Genomic DNA, 18,431 nt, shown 5'->3' on the forward strand with positions numbered 1-18,431 from the left:
GCCGTCTTTAAATTTATGATTCATCTCATTATGGCCAATATTGAGTTATAAGGGCAGTGTAGATGTTCTTGGGGTATAGAAAAAATTCTATAAATCATGCTCATTTTAAAATTGCTTTAGAACAAAATGAAATTCTTTTTTATTTTGAGTACATCTGGCTCTATATTTATGTATATAATATCTTTCCAATCAACTTACATTTATCCTTAAGGAAGAGAACAGTTGATTGGGTAACCTAAAAATATCAGATGGGCTATATGTTATTTATGGAAATAACTTTGATTTTTTTTTCTAGTAGATATGAATATATAGTTAATTATGTTCTAGGTAAATATTATAAGTAATTTGGATTTTCTCCACTATTTACAGCAATTACCACTTATTTATTCAGATTTCACTTTGGGTCAGGCACCATGTCATTGGTTGACAATTCTAATCATAGATATTCCTATATTCATTTCTAATTGCAAGAGTTAGTAGATGAAATATGTCTTGAACTCTTTTTTTTTGGTTGTCACATCTTGTCTTTCTTCTGCTACTTGAGTTCTAATAAATGTGCTCTTTGATCTCTGGTCCCAGAATCCTCCTCCTTTCCTAGTGCATTCAAGTCTTGCTGTATTACCTCCTCTTTTATACTCAGATCTCATAGTTGGCTATTTCAGTTATACTCCCGACAATACCTCTTCTTTACCAATTCCTTTGTGACCTTAATCTTTATGCTTTATTTGTGTGGATTAACTCAGCCTCTATTTTTTTTTAAGGAAATTATAAAACAGTCTTTATTCAGCTTATATTTAAAGTTAGAGTCAATAGAAATTTAGGAACAGAAAAGAAAATTTCTGATTTTTGTTATTAGAATATTTTAAATGCTAATTTTTCCCCTCCTCTATTAGTTTTGTAATTCTCAACAGGAAATGATTCAGATTTTCACCTAAGCCTTATGGATGGCCACAAGAAGATGAAAATACTTCTGCTTTCCACAGTGAACAAAGACTTAGAGATCCAAATCAGTGATAAGAGACACAGAGATAAGCGAAGTGTTGGTGCTCCCCTCTGAGTGATGCAGGATCCTGCCTCTAAGTGTCCTTTTTAAGTAATAAGATCCACTTGAGCCTCAGATTGCAACAGGTGGTGAAAACATCTCTGCAAAGGAGCCCCTGAAGGTGAAAGAGAGAGATAGGTGTGCACATGCCCTCAGGAGAGGGGCAAAGGGAATGTCTCACGGTAGAATTGAGAGTAAACCTGACAGTGCAAATTGATTATGATGCAAAAAATTTGCACCTGAAACTTAGATTTAGTAACTGCTTTTATAAATGAAGAAAACTTTATGAGACCAGAAGTGAAAGATCAAAAGTCTGAAAGAACCAGAATATATTGTTTTTTCATTCTGTGAGATACTGGGGAAGAGAAGAAGCATAGGATCCCATTCCATAGTCTCAGTCAATATCCCTCTAATAACCCAGCCTTTTTATCTACTGCTGAATACTGTCAGAGAATATAGAATAATTGTGTTAGTTGCTGGCATTATACATTTTTGGTCTCTGAATTCAGCTACCTCTCTTCACTTCAGTCATCTGACATTATTCATGTTTACCTCAATATTCATCAAATGCTAAGTTTAAAAAATATTTATGGAATTTGATAGTCTGGCAGAGAACCTAGTGGAGATTTGGATATTTGGCTCTCTGACACATAAATCATAAAAAATCAATTTACTCTGATAAGTGCTGAAAGTATGTTTTTAGCAAACATGCTATACAATATCAGATAAAAGATGAGGTGAGAAAATGACTCCATAACTTATTTTATTGGGATACTCTAGATATCCTCTAAGATATTAGGTCATTACATATTTATCTTACAGTCTTTTGAAAAGTTACTGTTATCGTTTCTGCATTTTAATTGTAACTGAAAAGCTGATATTTTTGGATTACACTATGACCGGTACTGATCATCTCAACTGCTAATTAAGGAGTGTTTTGGTTTTGTTTTTTGCTTTGCTTTAGAAAGCAGTTTTTGGTAAGTTTAACATCCTTTGTATAAGTTTAGTAGCTGGATAGATGTTCTGTACAGCATTGGGTTGTGGAGGCTACCTGATTCATTGGCTGCTGAAAAAAATTAAGTGTAATATCCATACAGAAGAATGTACAAGTCAGAAGTCTACAGATAGATGGATTATCCCAAAGTGAAAATTCCTATATAATTTTTCAAGACATGATAAATAGAATATTAGTATTCTAGAAGTTCCTTTCATGTCTCTTCCTAGTTGCTGTTTTGAGGAGAAGATAAGTACTTGTGGTCAGTCTGCCATCTGAACTGAAAGTCTGGTTTAAAGTTTTTTTCCTTTGTCTCATGATATTTTATTGAGTTAAATTTATACGTGCTATGGGATGCGAGATCTTATGTGTATGGTTTAGTAATTTTTGATAAATGTATATTCCTGTGTAACCACACCCCAATCAAGATAGAGAACATTTCCAGCCCCTACAACATTTCCTTAGGTTTCCTTCTATTCACTCCTCCACTCATAGACCATCACAGTTGTGATTTCTAAGATCATAAGTGAGTTTTGTTTTGTTCTTATACTTCATATAAATGGAACCCTACAGACTATATAGCCTTCATATAAATGGAACCCTACAGACTATATAGCCTTCATATAAATGGAACCCTACAGACTATATAGCCTTCATATAAATGGAACCCTACAGACTATATAGCCTTTGGTGTCTGATTTCTTTCTCTTAGCCTAATGCTTTTGAACACCATCCTTGTTGTTGCATATATAAGTAGTTGAGTCGTTTTTATTGCTGAGTAGTATTTCCATCACATGAATACAATCAAATACTGTTTGTTCTTTTGTTGATGGACATTTGGATAGACACCAGTTTTTTGGCTATTATGAATAATGCTGCTATAAATACTTGTACAGGTGTTCATAAGACTTACAGTTGCTTCACATTTTGTCAGCATTTGGTGTTGTCAGTCTCTTCACTAGCGGGTATAAAATGATACCTTCCCATTGTTTTAGTTTGTGCTTTCCTGATGATCATTGATGTTTAGCTCCTTTTCATGTGCATATTAGATATCTCTGTATCTTCCGTTATCAAGTGACTGTTCAAGTCTTTTACTCATTTTTTTTAATTGGCTCATTTTTCTTCTTGTAATCAAGTTGCAAGAGTTTAAATATATTCTGGCTATGAGTCCATTGTCAGATATATGCATTGGGCATATTTCTTCTAGTCTCTGTAGCTTGCCTTTTGATTAACTGATGTTTTAAATTTTCATGAAATCCAATTTATCGAAAAAAAATTTTTTTTAATGCTGAGTGCTTTCTGTGTCCTAAGAAATGTTTGCCTGTATACCCCAAGGTAATAAAGATATTCTTATATACTTTTCCTCAACACTTTATAGTTTTGGCCTGTACATCTTGAATTAAATTTTGTGTGGGAAGTGAGATAAGCAGCACAGCTGTGGTATAATAGCAAATCTGTTTGTTCTTTGTCCCTGAGTCCTGGTGCAAAGCTCCTAAAACTCTTGGGATGTCCTGAGTGGTGGAGTATCTTTTGTGATTCATGAGGAGCCCCTTTTTGAGCACACTGAGTTCATGCTAGTAAGGTGACTTAGGGTGGGGGCCCCTGGATAGTCTCTCAGGATGGGGCTGATCACCAGAAAGACCAGTTGTTTAGAGGGTTAGGACTTTCAGCCACACCCACTGGCCTTTGCGAAGGGGATGGAGGGTGGGGTGCATATTAAGCTCTGAAAACTGTTGATGAGCTGCTGATTGGTGGTTGGTTGTGTTCTGTGGGGACAGAAGCTCCTATGCTGAGGGCCTTTTTGGACCTTGCCCTTTGTATCTTTTCATCTAGCTATTTATATCCTTTCTAATACCCTTTATCATAAACTAGTCAACATAAGTAAATGTGTCTCTGAGTTCTGTGAGTTGCTCTAGCAAATTAATCAAACCTGAAGGAGAGGGTCATGGAAACCTCTGATTTATAGTCAGTCCAGAAGCACAGGTAATAACTTGGACTTGTGATTGGTGTCTGATTGGTGGGAGTAGTCTGGTGAGACTAAGCCCTTAATTAACTTGTGGAATCTGATGCTGTATACTGGTAGATAGTGTTGGAATCAAACGAATTGCTTGGTGGAGGGGAAAACAAATAGTAGTTTATCTAGTTCTAGGACCATTTGTTTAAAAGACTTCCTTTTCCCCCTTGAATTAATACATTAGATGAAAATCAGTTGAGTATGTGTATGGGTTTATCTCTGGACACTGTATTTTGTTCTATCTGATTTAAGCCTTACAGTAAAACCATACTATCTTGATAATTGTAGCTATGTAGAAATCTTAAAGTCAGAAAGGGTGAGGCTTCCAACTTTTTTTTTTCAGAATTGTATTAGCTACATTAGCTTCTTTTCCGTTTCTGTATAAATTTTAGATTCAGCTTGTCAATTTGTACAGAAAAGCATGTTGGTATTTTCATTAAGATGTTACTGAATATATTAGATCAATATTTTGTGAATCAAGATTCTGACAACATTGAGGCTTCTAATCCATTAGCATGGTATGTTTCTATACTTATTTAGATTTTCTTTAATTTCTTGGAGTAATATATAGTTTCTAGTGTAATGGTCTTGTACTTTTGTTAAATTTATTCTAAGTATTTTATATCTGAGATGATTTTGGAATTGTCTTTTGTATTTAATTTCAAGTTGTTTGCTGTTAGGACATAGAATATACACTATCTTTGTATAATAACCTTGTGTTATGTGACTTTGCTAAATTTGTTTTTAAAGTAGTCATTTAGTAGCTTTCTTGGTACTTTATATGCACATGATTGTGTTATCTGCAAGTAAAACAGCTTCACTGCTTCCTTTCCAGTCTATTTCTTTCATTTCATTTTCTTGCTTTCTTACTGCACTATCTAGTACCACAAGTACAGTGTTGAACAGAAAAGAGGAGAGCAGACATCCTTGTCTTCATCTGGATTTGTAGGGTAGAGGAACAATAAGTATTTCATCTTTAAGAATGATAGTAGGTTTTCGCTGATGCACTCTCTCTTTCCTGTTTCTTTGTTTACTAAGAGTTTTTATTGTGAATGGGCATTGAATTTTTTCAAATGCTTTTTCTTCCTCATTTACTGAAATGATGATGTTACTTTTTTTCTTTTATTTTATGGATGTAGTGTTTTACATTGCTTTTCTGTGTCAGATCAACCTTATATTCTTGGGATAGATTAATCTTATTTTAATTATAATAAGTAATATTGTAATTACTTCTAATATATTGCTAGATTAAAATTTGCTAATATTTTATTAAGGAGTTTAAGGAGTTTTATTAAGGAGTTTTAGATCAGTATTTGTAAGGAATATTAATAGTTTAATGTTAATTAATATTAATAGTTCCTATTTTTTTTCCTGTAATATCTTTTTCTGGTATTGTATGGGAGCTATCTTGCCCTTGTAAAATAAATTTGGAAGTACTTTCCTCCTTTTATCTTTTGTGAAAGTGTTGGTATAAAATTATTAGCTTTGGTGTAATGTTTTGTATTTAGTGGAATTTATCAGGGAAATCTGGGGCTGGAGTGTTTGTTTTTTTCTCCTTGATTGAGGGAGCAGGTTTCTGAGGATTAATTCTATTCAGACTTTTAATTTCATCTTCTTTCAGTTTTGTTGTGTTTTATAGGAGTTTATTATTTCACCTGAGTTACAGAACATATACATAAGATTGTTCACAATGCCTGCAACCTTTTAATTTTTATTTATTTATTTAGCCTACTGCTTTTTGAAATAGAATATGAGATGCAGTGTATATGAGATGCAGTGTTTCCTCTTCCTAGTATTGGTAATTTGTTTTTGCTAGGGTTTATCAATTTAATTATTTTTTTCCAAGAATCAAATTTTAGCCTTTAAAATGTTCTCTATTTTATTTTTGTTTCCTATTTCATTGTTTTCTGCTATTTCTACTTTCTTCCTTTTTAAAGTTTTAGGCTTAATTTGCTCTTCTTTTTTCTACCTTCATAAGTTAGAAACTTAGATAATTGATTTTAAATATATATATTTTTTTTGGTATAAGCAGTTGTGACTGTAAATTATCTTTAGTCATTTCTTAGAATCCTGCAAATTCTGATGTGTTGTGTTTTCATTGTCATTCAGTTCAAAATAAATAATTTCTAATTTCCTTTTTAAAATTTTTGTAGTGTGTTGTTTAATTTTCCTAATATTTGGGGATCCTTTTAATAACATTGTTATTTATTTCTAGTATAATTTTGTTCTGATTAGAGAATTTACTCCATAAAATGTTAATCTTTAAAAATTTTTTGAGACTTCCTGGACTAGCACGTGGTCTTTGTAATTGTTCCATATGCCTTTAGAAAGAAATTGTATTTTGCAGCTCTTGTGATTAATATTCTGTTAATTACACTTAGGTCAAGTCGACTGTATTGTTCAATTCATTAATTTCTTTACTGACTTCTTATCTAGTTACTCTGTCGTCTACTGAAAGAGGATGGTTAAAATCTTCAACTCTGATTCTGGATTTTCTTCTATTTGGTTTTCACTTCATATATTTTGAATCTCTAAACACGCATTTAGACTTGTTATATCTTCCTGGTGAATTGCTCTTTTATTGTTGTGAAATGTTTCTCTTTATTATCGGTGATAAACTCTCATCTTTATCTGATGCTAATATAGCAACATTAGTTGTCTTACGCATACCATTTCCATAGAATATCTTTTTTATCCTTTTACTTTTAACCTTCTGTTTCATTATATTTAAAGTGGATATTTTGTAGACAGCATTTAGTTGTATCTTGATGATATTATCCAGCCTGATAATCTTTGGCTTTTAATTAGAGTGCTTAGTCCATTTACACTTGCTGTAATTATTGATATGGCTTGTTTTAAGTCTACCATTTTAACTTTTTTTCTCATTTTTTAAAAAATTTTTTATTTATTTATGATAGTCATCACAGAGAGAGAGAGGGGGGCAGAGACACAGGCAGAGGGAGAAGCAGGCTCCATGCACCGGGAGCCCGACGTGGGATTTGATCCCGGGCCTCCAGGATTGCGCCCTGGGCCAAAGGCAGGCGCCAAACCGCTGCGCCACCCAGGGATCCCCTTTTTTTCTCATTTATTTCATCTATTTTTTCTTCCTGTTTTTTTGTGTGTATTCTTTTGCATAAATGAAATATTTCTTTAATTCTGTTTGAATTCTTCAGTTGACTTTTAAAAAAGATTTATTTACTTGTTTTAGAGAGAAAGAGAGCACACGTGTATGCACATGTGCACAGGGAGTAGGAGGAGGGGCAGAGGGAGAGGGAGAGAGAGAATCTCCAGCAGACTCCTAGCTAAGTGAGGAGCCCAATGTGGGGCTTGATCCTGCAACCCTGAGATCATGATCCAAGGCAAAATCAAGAATTGAATGCTTAACTGACTGAGCCACCCAGGTACCCCACTTCTATTGACTTTACCTATACCTGTTTTTAAAAATATTTTTAATTTTTTATGTAAATTTGGTTAATTAACTTATAATGTATTATTGGTTTCAGAAGTAGAGGTCATTGATTCATCAGTCTTATATAATACTCTGTGCTCATTACATCACATGCCCTCCTTCATGTCCATCACCCAATTACCCCATCTCCCCATCTCTCCTCCCCTCCAGTGACTCTCAGTTTGTTTCTTATGATTGAGGGTCTCTTATGGTTTGTCTTCCTCTCTGATTTTGTCTTTTATTATTTTCCTCTCTTCTCGTATAATCCTCTGTTTTGTTTCTTAAATTCCACATATAAGTGAGACCATACGATAATTGTTTTTCTCTGACTTATTTTACTTATCATAAATCCCATCCATGTCATTGCAAATGGCAAGATTTCTTTTCTTTTTTTTTTTTTTTTTTTTATGGATGAGAGTATTCCATTGTGTATATATATATCACATCTTCTTTATCCATTTATCTGTCGATGGACATCTGAATTCTTTCCATAGTCTGGCTATTATGGACATTGTTGCTATAAACATTGGGGTGCAGGTGCCCCTTCAGATCACTCCATATGTATCCTTAGGGAAAATCCCTAGTAGTGAAATTGCTGGGTCATAGAGTAGCTCTATTTTCGACTTTTTGAGGAAACTTCATACTGTTTTCCAAAGTGGCTACACCAGCTTGTATTTCCACCCACAGTGTTGGAGGATTCCCCTTTCTCTATATCCTCGCCAGCATCTGTTGATTTCTGACTTGTTAATTTTAGCCATATTGACTGGTGTGAGGTGGTATCTCTTTGTGGTTTTGATTTGTATTTCCCTGATGATAAGTGACGTTGAACATTTTTGTTCATGTGTCTGTTGGCCATTTGTATGTCTTTGGAGAAATGTCTGTTCATGTCTTCTGCCCATTTCTTGATTGAATTATTTGTTCTCTGGGTGTTGATTTCGGTGAATTCTTTATAAATTTTGGATAGTAGTCCTTTATCTGATATGCCATTTGCAAATATCTTCTCCCATTCTGTCTGTTGTGTTTTGGTTTTGTCAACTATTTCATTTGCTGTGCAAAAGCTTTTTATCTTGATGAAATCCCAATAGTTAAGGTTTTGCCTTTGTTTCCCTTGCCTCTGGAGACATATCCAACAAGAAATTGTTGCGGCCAGGTCACACAAAGGTTGCTGCCTGTGTTCTCCTTTAGGATTTTGATAGGTTTCTGTCTCACATTTACGTCTCTCATCCATTTTGAGTCTATTTTTGTGTATGGTGTGAGGAAATGGTCCAGTTTCATTCTTCTGCATGTGGCTGTCCAATTTTCCCAGCACCATTTGTTGAAGAGACTGTCTTTTTTCCATCGGATATTCTTTCCTGCTTTGTTGAATATTAGTTGACCATAGAGTTGAGGGTCCATTTCTGGCTTCTTCCATTGATCTAATGTGTCTGTTTTTATGCCAATATCCTACTGTCTTATTGGTTACAGCTTTGTAATTGAGCTTGAAGTCCAGAATTGTGATGCCAACAGTTTTCGTTTTCTTTTTCAACATCCCTTTGGCTATTTGGGATCTTTTCTGGTTCCATAACAAATTTTAGGATTATCGTTCCAACTCTGTGAAATAAGTTGATTGTATTTTGATAGGGATTGCATTGAATGTATAGATTGCTCTAGGTAGCATGGATATTTTAACAATATTTCTTGTTCCAATCTATGAGCATGGAACATTTTTCCATTTCTTTGTGTCTTCCTCCATTTCTTTCATGTGTATTTTATGGTTTTTTGAGTGTACAGATCCTTCACTTCTTTGGTTAGGTTTATTCCTAGGTATCTTATGGTTTTGGGTGCAATTATAAGTGGGATGGACTCCTTAATTTCTCTTTCTTCAGTCTCATTGTTAGTGTGTAGAAACGGATTTCTCTGCACTGATTATATCCTGCCATTTTGCTGAATTCCTGTATGAATTCTAGCAGTTTTGACTTTTGGAGTCTTTTGGGTTTTCCATGAAGAATATCATGTCATCTACAGAGAGTGAGAGTTTGATAACTTCTTTGGTGATTTGGATCTTTTTGTTGTCTGATTGCTGAGGCTAGGACTTCTAGTACTATATTGAATAGCAGTGGTGATAGTGGATATCCTTGTCGTGTTCCTGACCTAGGGAAAAAGCTCTCAATTTTTCCCCACTGAAAATGATATTCATTGTGGGCTTTTTATATATGTGCCTTTTATGATATTGAGGTATGTTTTCTCTATCTCTACACTTTGAAGAGTTTTCATGAAGAAAGGATGCTGTACTTTGTCAAATGTTTTTTCTATATCTGTTGAGAGGATCATATGGTTCTTGTCCTTTCTTTTATTATTGTAGTATATCACATTGATTGATTTGAGGATGTTGAACCACCCTTACAGACCAGGAATAAATCCCACTTTGTTGTGATAAATAATCCTTTTAATGTACTATTGGATCTTATTTAACCATACCTTTTCATATTATTATTCTGTGGCTACTTAGGAATTATAATAAGCTTTCTTAACTTTTCACATTGTTTTTAAGCTTTATATTGTGTTTCTTGATATAAAATTTTTTCAAGGTATTTTATTTTATTTATTTCATTTTTCTTTTTATTTTAATTCTGATGTAGTTAATATACAGTGGTATTTTCTGGTGTAAAATATAGTGATTCAGTAATTCTGTACTTCACTCAGTGCTCATTAAGATATTGTACTCTTAATCCCCATCATCTATTTCTCTCTCTCATTTCCCTTTGTTCATTTGTTTTGTTTCTTAAATCCCACATATGAGTGAAATCATATGGTGTTTGTCTTTCTCTGACAGACTTTATTTGGCATTTTACTCTCCAGCTCTATCCCTCTTTTTGCAAATGGCAAGATTTCATTCTTTTCTTTTTTTTTTATAGCTGAATTGTATATATACACAACATTTTCTTAACCATTCATCTATTCATAAACACTTGGGCTGCTTCCATAATTTGGCTGTTGTAAATAATGCTGCAGTAAACATAGGGGTGCATATATGCTTTTGAATTAGTGTTTTATGTTCTGTGGGTAAACATCCAGTAGTACAGTTACTACATCATATGATAATTCTATTTTAAGTTTTTGAGGAATCTCCATACTGTTTTCCATAGTGGTTCCACTAGTTTGCATCTCACCAATAGTCCACGAGGATTTCTTATTCTCATACCTTTGCCAACACTTATTGTTTCTTGTGTTCTTGATTATACCCATTCTGACAGGTGTGAGATGATATCTCATTGTGATTCAGATTTGCATTTCCCTGATGATAAGTGGTATTGAACATTTTTTTCATATGTCCATGGTCATCTGTGTGTTTTCTTTGGAGTAATGTGTGTTCATGTCTTCTGCCTATTTTTCATTGGGTTTTTTGTGGGTGATTGTGTGTGTGTGTGTGTGTGTGTGTTGAGTTTGCTAAGTTCTTTATGTATTTTGGATACTAACCCTTTATCAGATATGTCACTTGCAAATATCTTCTCCCATTCAATATGTTGTCATTTAGTGTTGTTGATTGTTTCCTTTGTTGTGGAGAAGGTTGTTGTTTTTTTAAAGATTTTGTTTATTTATTTATTTGAGAGAGAGAGAGCAAGAATGAGCAGGGGGAAGCATGGAGGGAGAAGCAGACTCCCCACTGAGTGAGAGTCTGACGTGGCTTTCAATCTCAAGACCCTGAGATCATGAGCTGAGCCGAAGGCAGCTGTCTAAACTGACTGAGCCACCCAGGTACCCCTGTTGTACAGAAGCTTACTATTTTGATGTAGTCCCAATAGTTTGTTTTTGTTATTTCCCTTGCCTCAGGGAACCTAGCTGGAAAAAAGTTGCTATGGCCGATGTCAGAGAAATTACTGCCTGAATTCTCTTCCTGGATTTTTATGGTTTCATATCTCATGTTTAGATACTTAATTTGAAAAAAAAAAGATACTTAATTTGTTTTGAGTTTATTTTTGTGTATGGTGTAAGAAAGTGGTCCAGTTACATTCTTTTGCGTGTAGCTGTCCTGTTTTCCCAGCATCATTTGTTGAAGAGACTGTCTTTCTCTCATTGAATATTCTTACCTTCTTTGTCAAAGATTAATTCACCATATAATTGTGGGTTTATTTCTGTTTCTATTCTGTTTTATTGATATATGTGTCCTTTTTGTGCCATTATTGTACCATTTTGATTACTACAGCTTTATAGTATAATTTGAAATTTGAAATTGTGATAACTCTAACTTTGTTTTTCTTTTTTCAAGATTGCTTTGGTTATTCAGGGTCTCTTGTGATTCCATACAAATTTTAGGATTATTTATTCTAGTTCTGTGAAAAATGCTGTTGATATTTTGATAGGGATTGCATTAGTGTAGATTCCTTTGAGTAGTATGGACATTGTAACAGTATTATTCTAATTCTGTATTCTATATATTATTCTAATGCATAAGCATGAAATGTCTTTCCATTTATTTGTATTGTCCTCAGTTTCTTTCATCAGTATTTTACAGGTTACAGAGTACAAGTCTTTCACCTTCTTGGTTAAGTTTATTCCTAGGTATTTTATTATTTTTGGTGCAATTATAAATGGAATTGATTTCTCTTTCTGTTGCATCATTATCAGTGTTTAGAAATACAGCAAACTTCTGTACAATTATTTTATATCCTGTGACCTTACTGAATTCATTTATCAGTTCAAGTAGTTTTTTGGTGGAGTCTTTTCTAGAGTCTTTTCTAGATACTTTTCTAGAGTATCCTGTCATCTGCAAATTATGAAAACTTTACTTATTCCTTACCAAGCTGAGTGTCTTTTATTTTTTTCTCTTGTCTGATTCTTGTAGCTAGCACTTTCAGTACTGTGTTAAGTGAAAGTGGTGAGAATGGAAGTTCTTATCTTGTCCCTGACCTTAGGGGGAAAGCTCTCAGTTTTTCCCTATTGAGTATGATAGTAGCTGTGGGTTTTTCATGTATGGCCTTCATAATGTTGAGGTATCTTCCTTCCAAATCTACTTTATTTTGATGGTTATCATGAATGGATGTACTTTGTCAGATGCTTTTTCTGCATCTATTGAAATGATCATACGATTTTTGTTCTTTCTCTTATTGATGTGATATATCATGTTGATTGATTTGCAAATATTGAACCATGTATCACGGGAAGAAGTCCCACTTGATTGTGGTGTACATCATATAAAAATAATTATAACAGCATAGTTCACTTAATCACCTTCCATTCTTTGTGTATTATTGTGATTTATTTTTTTTATTTTTAGGGAGAAAGAGAACAAGCTCAGGGAGGGGACAGTCAAAAGGAGAGGGAGGAAGAGAATCTCAAGCAGGCTCTACACCCAGCACAGAGACTGTGAACTGAGCCAAAATCAAGAGTCAGAGGTTGAACCATTGAGCCACCAGACATCCGTTTTGTGATGTATTTTAAATATATGTACATTATTGGGGCATCTGCGTGGCTTAGTTGGGTTAAGTGTCTGCCTTTGGCTCAGGTCATGATCCCAGCATTCTGGGATTGAGCCCAAGTTGGGCTCCTCACTCAGCAGGGAGTCTCCTTTTCTCTCTGCCCTTCCCCTGCTCATGTGTTCACTCTCTCTTTTCTCTCTTTCTCTCTCAAATAAATAAATAAAATCTTTTAAAAAAAGATTACAATAGACTGTTAACTTAGTTTCTCTGAAGAATGACTTTTTTTTTTTTAAGAATGACTATTTAAATAAACTGGTAACACTCTATTGTGAGATTTATAATGTACCTATATCTATTTTTTAAAAAGATTTTGCTTACTGAAGCTCCGGGGTGGCACTTTAAGAAAAAAGATTTTATTTGTTTATTTGAGAGAGACAGAGATAACAACACAGATAGCAAGAGAGTACAAGTGGGGAGTAGAGAGAGAAGCAGAGAGCCCAATATGGGGCTTGGTCCCAGGACCCTGGAATCATAACCTGAGCTGAAGGCTGATGCTTAACCAATTGAGCCACGCAGGTACCCCAGTAAATAAAACCTTTAAAAAAAAATATATATATATATATAAAATAAATCTCACAATATGGTGTTACCGACTTATTTAAATAGTCATTCTTTAAAGAAACTAGAGAAATAGTCTATTGTAATTACCCCCATAATTTGCTGTATCTGTGCTTTTCATTTCTTTAGATCTGAGTTTCTATGTCACTCTTCTTTATCCTGAAGAACTTTGCTTAGTCTCTTCTGTGGGTCTGCTGGTGACGAATTTTCTCAACTTTCATTTATTGCATATGTTTTTATTTTCTCTTCCTCCTTTCACTATATATAGAATTCTGTGTTGGCAATTTTTCTTCAATTCTTTCTTTCTTTCTTTCTTTCTTTCTTTCTTTCTTTCTTTCTTTCTTTCTTTCTTTCTTTCTTTCTTTCTTTCTTTCTTTCTTTCTTTCTTTCTTTCTTTCTTTTCTTTCTTCTTTCTTTTTTCTTTCTTTCATTTATTCATGACAGAGAGAGAGAGAGAGAGAGAGAGACAGGCAGAGGGAGAGGGACAGGGACAGGGAGAGGGAGAGAAGCAGGCTCCATGCAGGGAGCCCGACATGGAACTCGATCCTGGGTTTCCAGAATCACACCCCGGGCCAAAGGCAGCGCCAAACTGCTGGGCCACCAGGGCTGTCCTTTCTTTAAAGGTCTTATTCCGGGCAGCCCAGGTGGATCAGTGGTTTAGTGCCGCCTTCAGTCCAGGGTCTGATCCTGGCGACCTGGGATCGAGTCCCGCGTCGGGCTCCCTGCATGGAGCCTGCTTCTCCCTCTGCCTGTGTCTCTGCCTCTCTCTCTCTCTGTGTCTCTCATGAATAAATAAATAAAATCTTTAAAAATAATAAAATAAATTTAAAATAAAATAAAATAAAGGTCCTATTCCATTCTTCTGCCTTTCATTATTTCCAGTGAGAAATCTGTAATTATTATTTTTTTTTTGTAATTATTTTTATAATTTTTCCCTATGCTTAATATCTTTTTTTCTGGCAGCTTGCATAATTCTCTTTATTTATCTTTGAGGTCATTTTCTCTGTTACCACTTAAATGTTGATGTTCTCCAGAAATATACCCATAGCTCAGTAGCTAAGGGCATGGACTCTGGAGCCACATCTGCCTGAATCCAGTCTCAGTGGCACATCTAATTAGCTGTATGCCCTTGGGCAAAAACCTCTCTGGGCTATAGTTTCCTTAAGTATAAAATAGGGCTTATGGTAGTTATGGCTGTTGTGAAGATTAAAGGAGTTAATATGTGTAATATGCTTAAAAAGCATATTAAGTAACTATAAATGTGCCCCGTTTTGATTGTATTTTATCATTCATAACACAAATTAGTTTTTTTGTGTGTGATTTAACTTTTTTCTAATCAGGATGTATCTAATAGTGATGGCTTCTTTATTCCTGGCTTTTCTCAGAGTCTTTCCCAGAGGTTTTGTGTTCCTTCAGTAACCTGGGACACTTTCAACCTGAGGCAACTTTAAATAGACTTCTCTGTTATGGGTTTTTGGGACCACAATGGTGGTATGAATTCAGTTGGAAATCTGCATGGTTAACAACTTGTGATTTATCTTCTTACAGAGGTGTTTTTCTGCCTTATGCCAGTACATTGAAAGATGTATATTTCCTTGAAATGTATTTCTGAATTGTAGATTTGTGTTTCATTTTTCTTTAGTTTAAGAGAGAATAGTCCTTTGGGGTCCCAGCTGTATATAGGATTCTTTTTTTTTTTAATTTTTTTAAAATTTTTATTTATTTATGATAGTCACAGAGAGAGAGAGAGAGAGAGAGAGAGAGAGAGGGGCAGAGACACAGGCAGAGGGAGAAGCAGGCTCCATGCACCGGGAGCCCGACATGGGATTCGATCCCGGGTCTCCAGGATCACGCCTTGGGCCAAAGGCAGGCGCCAAACCACTGTGCCACCCAGGGTTCCCTATAGGATTCTTATAATAGGTTCCTCCTCATCTTGGATGTTTTTTTCCTCTTTCAGTGCTACATAAAATAATGATACATCATATAGTCATTGTGGTATTAGATTTAATATTAGGTATCATCAATTTATTATCACCATCATCCTCCCTGAGACATCTCTTCTACTTTCATGGCTTCAGTTATATTAATTATTGCAAGAGAAAAGTAATGGGGTTGAGGATATCCATTTGATTGACATTCCTAGTTTGGAATAGATGATTTTTTGGGAATTAAAGGAATTTGTAAAAAGGAAAAGAAGTAGTTTAAGAAGTATGTAAACAATTAAGGATACTAGTGTCATGAAAATTAAATAGAGCAATGGTTCTCCAACATATCTATAAGAATCATCTGGGAATCCTTTTTTTTTTTTTAAGATTTTATTTATTTATTTGAAAGAGAAAATGAGAGAGAAAGTACACAGAGGGAGAGGGAGAAGCAGACTCCCACTGAGCAGAAAGCCTGATGTGGAACTTGATCCCAGAACCCTGAGATCATGATCCAAGCTGAAGGCAGATGCCTAACCAACTCAGCTACTGAAGCACCTCAAATCATCTGGGAATCTTAAAAATTTCAGTTTTCAGGTCACACTCTAGACTGGTTTATTGAATTCTTGGTATGTAACCCAGGCATCAGCATTTTGGGAGTTCATCTGATACCATTGTATAGACAAATTTGGGAGCCACTGGTTTGCAAAGTTTTAAGAATGATAGGTCAGTGAGAATGAGGCCTGACAACGGACAAGGAGATAATAGATGTTAGGTAGTTACTTGTAATCCTTTAGTAGAATAATGAATGCAGAAAAGTCATATTTTAGGAGTTTAAGAAGGGTTATTTATAGCAAGACCATGGTGGTAGAAGTATATTCTGTTTTTTAGATAAAATTGGCCATGCAGAGGTTTGGGAGATGTGGAAAAGGAAAGGAAAATAAGATAAAGGCCTAAGGAGGAATGGTATAAAATGAAAGCCCTTTTCATTTGCTTTCCAAAAGAGGCAGCCATACCTTTTCCAAGGCAGAGGATACAGTGAAGAGGGACTGAAGATTCTAGAACATGAGAGGATTACTGGAAGAGTCCTATGAATGAGTGAAAGGGGATAGGATTAAAAATTTATGTAAATGAATTATTTTTGGAAAATAAGCACTAAAAACACAAAAGTTATATTTCCTTGATCTTTTCAGGGGAAGAAAAAAGAAAGTTTACTTAATAGAGCAAATTTGATCTGCAAATTTCAGTATTCATAAAAATTATCTGGGGAGCTAATTGAAAATTTAGTTGAAGATTTTCTTTTAGTAAATCCAGGGGAGTCAAGGAGTTTGTGTTTTTAATAGATGATCCCAGATGACTTACTAATGCTAGCGTTTGTAAAAGGTCAGACTCAGGAATACAACAGTCCAGAGGGGTAGTGCTTTTTAACTGCTTTTAGAATTAAAAAAGAAAGAGAGAGATGAAGAGATGAATGATAGGATCCCTGTGTTGTGGTAAAGGCCCACTGATGTCGATTTTTTAGTTTTGCTAAGTTTTTGTAATTGTCTAGCAGATCTCTGAAATCTGAAAGCCGACATGGGCAAACTTGTGGTTGGATTCAGGATTAGCATCACGAAAGTCCAAAGGGGAAAATTACTTAGGGCATTTAATGAGAGAAACATTGAAGTCAGGGCCTGATTTCCAGGCAGACAGGTAGTGAGGAGGAATCGGGAGGCTGCGTAAAACTGGAGTGATTGAATAATAGAAAATCACCTGTGATGGGAAGAAGTGATTCAGTAGCTGTGGGAAGAACAGGTGTAAAAAGTGACAGATAAATTGATTTTATTCAGAGAAGGGACTTTAGAAATTAGTCTAATTTTTTTGTTCAGATGGAATTGGGAAATGAGATATTATTGAGGGAAGGCAGCTTTGTATTCAAGTGAAAAAAATGTCAAGTATCAAGGTATCTCATGGTGGAGTGATGATAGTAGGGTTGCCAGAAAAAAATTCAGGATATACCCAAATAACTTGAATATTATTAGATACACAATGAATTATTTTTGGTATGGGTATGTCCCAAATATTGGTTGGGACAAACACTAAAAAGTTATTTGTAGTGTATCTGATATTGCAACTAACTGAATGAGGGTCTTCTACATTTATTTTTTTAATTTTTAATTTTAATTTTTTATTTATTTACTCGTGAGAGACACAGACACACAGAGAGAGAGAGAGGCAGAGACACAGGCAGAGGGAGAGAGGCAGAGACACAGGCAGAGGGAGAAGCAGGCTCCATGCAGGGAGCCAGGATCAGGCCCTGGGTCTCCAGGATCAGGCCCTGGGCTGAAGGTGGTGCTAAACCGCTGAACCACCTGGGCTGCCCGGTCTTCTACATTTATATGTTAAATCTGGCAACCCTAAGTGGAAGTGAGACACACAGGAAGGTGTCTAAGAGTCCGGTTGGGAGAAAGTAGGCATTGTGGTGAAGTGGAGCTTAGCTGTCTGACCGTCAAAGTATGAAGTAATTAATGTCAAGGGAACATTGGAGAGTGGCAGGTGTAAGTAATTGAAAGAGGTGCCCATTGGAATGGGAGGTGAGACAAAGAATTATATTGGGAGAGGGGAACCCTACTGGGACCATTCTTTGTAATTTGGTGAAGGAAAATATTTTGTCAACTTCTTTTACCAACATCTGGAGCTTCTTCTAGAGGATAACTTACTTTTCTGCGTACAGAATTAGTGGTATAGGGGGTCTCGGTTTCAGTTTGCGAGTGTCTAGTAATTTATCTGCATAATTTTACTCTACCTCCTTTTAACCTCATTTGCTTGAAAGGGAAAAGATTGATGAATAAATATGTTATATGCTCACGAATGTTTTTTGGGTTGCATCATGTTTCATGAAAGCATGCCAGTTTATAAAAACAGAAGTTAAATTTTCTGATCAATTATGATAATAACTAGGCAGATAAACGTTAGAAAGTCATTTTGAGTACTGGATTTATCAGTATGTCTTCCTTT

The 18,431-nt window shown here is 35.0% G+C and overlaps 1 protein-coding gene across 30 annotated transcripts in view; it reads left to right on the forward strand.

The window, feature by feature from the left end:
• The window catches only part of NUBPL (NUBP iron-sulfur cluster assembly factor, mitochondrial), a 231,053-nt gene that overhangs the window by 80,737 nt on the left and 131,885 nt on the right, over positions 1 to 18,431 (forward strand). The window lies entirely within an intron of this gene.

This window comes from Canis lupus, chromosome 9 (assembly GCF_048164855.1).
Source record: "Canis lupus baileyi chromosome 9, mCanLup2.hap1, whole genome shotgun sequence".
NCBI lineage: Eukaryota > Metazoa > Chordata > Mammalia > Carnivora > Canidae > Canis > Canis lupus.